We start from the raw sequence: 5,998 nt of genomic DNA on the forward strand, positions 1-5,998 counted from the left end.
CACACCGGCTCTTCTTTCGTTTGTGCTATGTATTTGGTTATGGCTGTTCAAAGTAGGGCTGGGTGATATTGGCTTTTATTAATATTTCGGTATTTTTATGCCATTTCGCGATATACTATATATATCTCCATATTTTGCCTTAGCCTTGAATGAACACTTGATGCATATAATCACAGCAGTATGATGATTCTGTGTCTACATTAAAACATTATTCTTCATACTGCATTAACATATGCTCATTTTAAACTTTCATGCAGAGAGGGAAATCACAACTACCAAATTTTTCGGATTATAAGTCGGTCCGGAGTAAAAGTCACACCGGCCCAAAATGCATAATAAAGAAGGAAAAAAACATATATAAGTCGCACTGGAGTATAAGTCGCATTTTTGGGGAAAATTTATTTGATAAAATCTAACACTAAGAATAGACATTTGAAAGGCAATTTAAAATAAATAAAGAATAGTGAACAACAGGCTGAATAAGTGTACGTTATATGAGGCATAAATAACCAACTGAGGTGTCTGCTATGTTAACCTAACATATTATGGTAAGAGTCATTCAAATAACTTTAACATAGAACATTCTATATGTTTACCAAACAAACTGTCACTCCTAATCGATAAATCCAATGAAATCTTTTTCCTCTATGTCGCTTCTAAACAACTCTGCCAACTCCAAAGGTATGCGCCGCTTCCTCTTGTCGGTTTTCTGCTGCTTATTTCACTACGTCCAGCTTGTAATCTGCAGTACATGATTTCCTTTTCGGTGCCATTTTTGTTCAACCCTTCTCAGTTTTTATAAGTTACCGCCAACGATGAAATGATCCATTCTAATAGCTACGGCAGTAGCATATAGCAGTTAGCATTCCATGACCCACAATGCTCTTCTGCCGTGACCCTCCCCCACCGAATTCTTATTGGTTGACGTGTGTGTGACGATTGCTGATATTTTCTTCGTCTCTTCCGCGAATGAGATAAATAATATTATTTGATATTTTACAGTAATGTGTTAATAATTTCACACATAAGTCGCTCCGGAGTATATGTCGCAACCCCTGCCAAACAATGAAAAAAAAACTGTGAAAAATACGGTATTCAGCGGTAAAACATTGTTGGGGTGTGAACGCAACACCATCGTATATTTTGTAATATCTAATAAAATTGCTCTACATTCTGGATCTATATATTCAAAGACAAATTTGTGTTTTTGTTCATTAATAGTATCAGCATGTAATTCTTTATTACATGACGCCTTTATCTCTAGTTTTACATTTTCATAGAGAGAGGTATTTTTTAATTAATGTACATGTAGTAATGTGTTTACATGTACATGCTGGATCATGACAACTCCATTGAGAGTTTCAGTAGAAATATGTCATATAGGAATTAACTATACATCATAAAACATTGACAAAATTTTGTCACATGAATGTTTTTTGAAGGAATTACTTTGTGGAATGGAAAAAAACAAGGGATGTAAAAAAAACAACAACATGCGTTTACTTTTTGATATCAATATAAAACACAAAGCAGTTTGGCTAATGAAAATAAAGTCCAATAAACAAGCTTTGTTCTTCAACAACCATCACACAGGAAAACAGCAAAATAGTTCAAATAAGTCAGGGCGTGATGTGACAGGTGGTGACAGTACACCTACTTTGAGACAAAAGCTATAGTGATGCATGCTTGCTTATGGTTTAAAGTCATATCCAACAATTATAACAACAACGTTTTACTGTCAACCGAGTTTCGATTTTTAAGGATTTCTGCTGGTGGTGTGCCTCTGCATTTTTTCAATGCAAAAAATGTGCCTTGGCTCAAAAAAGGTTGAAAAACACTGTTCTCACTGACCTCTTCCGTAACCAATTAGTGGTGCTTCTCCCGTCACAATTATTTTTGCTTTTTACCTTCCTGAGAACCAGCGTCTTCTGCAGTGGACTTATGATTTTTGTCCATTTTGTCGGAATTCTGAAATTCAAAAGAACAAAAAATTATCCTGTCTTTACAAGCCTGCTGTTTTTCAGGATTTACTGCAAAAAATCTATTCATGGATCATCTACTGCTGTGTTTCTCAATTATTTTCTGATATGAACACCATTTTTCCACGACTCCCCTGAATTTAATTACTATTGAGAAGTTAATATTTATTCATCTGTACGACGACCAGAGTAACCTTCGTCATACATGCCGCTGACTACTCCCATTTTTCTTTTCATTCCTTTTACAAACTTCTCCATCTCTTTGCTTCTGTTAAAGTTAAAGTACCAATGATTGTCACACACATACACTACCAAAGTCCTACTAAAACATTTTAATAGATGTTTGAGTGCCGTGTGTTTATGTTCTATATTTTCAATGGAACATATAAAATGTTGGTGTTTACTGCCATCATATTGCAGTCTACACATCTCTTATGTTTGACTGCCATCTACTGTTCACACTTATTGCACCATGTACCAAATAAAATTATTCCGTACATTATGCATACCGGGTTATAAGGTTGCACTGTCGAGTTTTGAGAGGAAAAAAAGATTTCAAGTGCGCCTTATAGTCCAAAAAATACGGATTGCTTCTACTGGTTTGTAATACTAAGTACACACGTGTTCCTGTGTACTTACTACCTCTACTGGGTAGTAGTAAGTGCACATGTGTTCCTGTGCTTGATGCTCCTACTTGGTAGCAGAGGAAATAGTAGTAGGAAGTACTCGTGTCCCGGTGTACTTACTACCTCTACTGGGTAGTAGTAAGTGCACATGTGTTCCTGTGCTTGATGCTCCTACTTGGTAGCAGAGGAAATAGTAGTAGGAAGTACTCGTGTCCGGGTGTACTTACTACCTCTACTGGGTAGTAGTAAGTGCACATGTGTTCCTGTGCTTGATGCTCCTACTTGGTAGCAGAGGAAATAGTAGTAGGAAGTACACGTGTCCCAGTGTACTTACTACCTCTACTGGGTAGTAGTAAGTGCACATGTGTTCCTGTGCTTGTTGCTCCTACTTGGTAGCAGAGGAAATAGTAGTAGGAAGTACACGTGTCCCAGTGTACTTACTACCTCTACTGGGTAGTAGTAAGTGCACATGTGTTCCTGTGCTTGTTGCTCCTACTTGGTAGCAGAGGAAATAGTAGTAGGAAGTAAGCGTGTCCTGGTGTACTTACTACCTCTACTGGGTAGTAGTAAGTGCACATGTGTTCCTGTGCTTGATGCTCCTACTTGGTAGCAGAGGAAATAGTAGTAGGAAGTACTCGTGTCCCGGTGTACTTACTACCTCTACTGGGTAGTAGTAAGTGCACATGTGTTCCTGTGCTTGATGCTCCTACTTGGTAGCAGAGGAAATAGTAGTAGGAAGTACTCGTGTCCGGGTGTACTTACTACCTCTACTGGGTAGTAGTAAGTGCACATGTGTTCCTGTGCTTGATGCTCCTACTTGGTAGCAGAGGAAATAGTAGTAGGAAGTACACGTGTCCCAGTGTACTTACTACCTCTACTGGGTAGTAGTAAGTGCACATGTGTTCCTGTGCTTGTTGCTCCTACTTGGTAGCAGAGGAAATAGTAGTAGGAAGTACACGTGTCCCAGTGTACTTACTACCTCTACTGGGTAGTAGTAAGTGCACATGTGTTCCTGTGCTTGTTGCTCCTACTTGGTAGCAGAGGAAATTGTAGTAGGAAGTACTCGTGTCCCGGTGTACTTACTACCTCTACTGGGTAGTAGTAAGTGCACATGTGTTCCTGTGCTTGATGCTCCTACTTGGTAGCAGAGGAAATAGTAGTAGGAAGTACACGTGTCCCAGTGTACTTACTACCTCTACTGGGTAGTAGTAAGTGCACATGTGTTCCTGTGCTTGTTGCTCCTACTTGGTAGCAGAGGAAATTGTAGTAGGAAGTACTCGTGTCCCGGTGTACTTACTACCTCTACTAGGTAGTTGTATGTACACACATGTTCCTCTGAACTTACTACCTCTAATGGGTATTAGAGGAGGTATGTTTTTACTGGTTCGTAGTAGCACGTACACATATGTATACACAGTAACTTAAGAAAAAGCTTTTCGAATAATTTAAAGACAAACGGCGCAGGCTTTACCGAACAGACCGGTTTAGAAAAGGTCTTGGTCAGTGTGCAATTGCCAACAGGAAGTGATGCACTTAAATAGTCACAACTGTGGTCAATCAATTGACATGATAAATTAAGAACTTAAAAAATTTAAATTCACAGATAATAGGCAAAATGGAAAATTGTTGAAAATAAGTCAAATACTCATAGGAAAAAAAAAATAGTAAGTACCTACCGTCTTTTTTCTAACCTCTGTTTATTCAAAAACATACACAGCCCATAATCACAAGTGTCTCAAAAGGCTTCCCAAACTCACCACGACGACATCTGATCAAAACCCACATCTGGGCAAGGAAAAACTCCAAAGACAGAAGAAGAAACGTTGAGAAGGGAGCACAGATGTGTGAGTATAATTATTGAAATGTTCAATGAATAGATCCTGACAACAGGATCTTCTTCTGGGATCAGCCAGGTCAACTGTGCATGGAAGTGGTCCACCTCGGGTCAGCTAGCACCTCACCCAGACTGGTACCGCTCCAGGAAATACCCGTCATTGTGTGAATGCTCCAAAGCCTTCACACATACAGGTATATGGTTTTCTACACCAAAGTTAATCTATTCATTTAACTTCTTTTTTTTGTTCTCCGGATTTTGGCGTGCTCTACCGCTCCAACTTCAAACTGTACAGCCTATTCGGGAATTGTGGGCTTTCCCTTGACAAATCCCCAGAATTCCAAGTTTTCCGGGACATTTTTCCCATTCAAAATAAATTGGCCATTTTTCCAACATCCACCTATTCCACATTTCAACCAATTCAAACCATTCCACCTTCAACACTTTCCACTATTCTGGGAATTCAAACTATTATTTTTCTAAAGTTCCAAAAAATTCCAGGAATTTCTGTTTTTTCAAACCCTTTTTTTAACCCTTTTGTCTGTCAACTATTTTCAACCCACTTCAACCGTTCCACCGTCATAACATTCCTCTTAATGAGAGAAAAAAAAACCTGCAAAAAATCCTGGTTTTCCCGAAATTCCAAGAATTCTTTAATACCATTTCTCAACGAAAAATGTTACCACTTCAACATTTCTCGACCTAATTGAAAAATTCCAACTCAACTCATTCAGACCATTCAATTTTTTTACCATTTTCAAAAGGACAAAAAAATAAGTTGTAAACAATTTGTGTATACAGGTGTTTAATGGCGTTCAAACTTATTTTTTTCAAGTTCCAAAAAATTCCAGGAATTCCCAGAATTCCCCTTTTTTCAATCCCTTTTTTTTATTATTAAACAATGTAGTTTATACTGGTGTTTAATGGCATTCTAACTTATTTTTTCAAGCTCCAAAAAATTCCAGAATTCCGATTTATCAAACCCTGTTTTTAACCCTTTTTTCTGTCGACTACTCCTTCCACATTTTTGAACACACTTGGAACGCTCCACGGTCAAAACATTCCTCAAACAAAGTTGTTTTTTTAACTTAAAACATTTCCGGTTTTCAAGAAATTCCAAGAATTTCTTAAAACCATTTCTCAATTAAAAATGTTACCATTTCAACATTTCGTGACCGATTTGGAAAAATTCCAACATCGACCATTTCAACTCGTTCAGATCATTCAAGGTTGTTTTTTTTACCATTTTCAAAAGGAAAAAGAAACAAATTTGTAAACAATTTGTGTATACTGGTGTCTAATGTTTAATGGCACCCAAACTTATTTTTTTCAAGTTCCAAGAATTCCAGGAATTCCCCTTTTTTCAAACTTTTTTTTTATTACAAAATGTAGTTTATATTGGTGTTTAATGTAAACAATGTAGTGTATACTGGTGTTTAATGGCATTCAAACTATTATTTTTTCAAGTTCCAAAAAATTCCAGGAATTCCGATTTATCAAACCCTGTTTTTAACCTTTTTTTCTGTCGACTACTCCTTCCACATTTTTCAACACACTTC

The sequence above is a fragment of the Nerophis ophidion genome, linkage group LG16 (assembly GCF_033978795.1).
Source record: "Nerophis ophidion isolate RoL-2023_Sa linkage group LG16, RoL_Noph_v1.0, whole genome shotgun sequence".
In the NCBI taxonomy this organism is placed as follows: domain Eukaryota; kingdom Metazoa; phylum Chordata; class Actinopteri; order Syngnathiformes; family Syngnathidae; genus Nerophis; species Nerophis ophidion.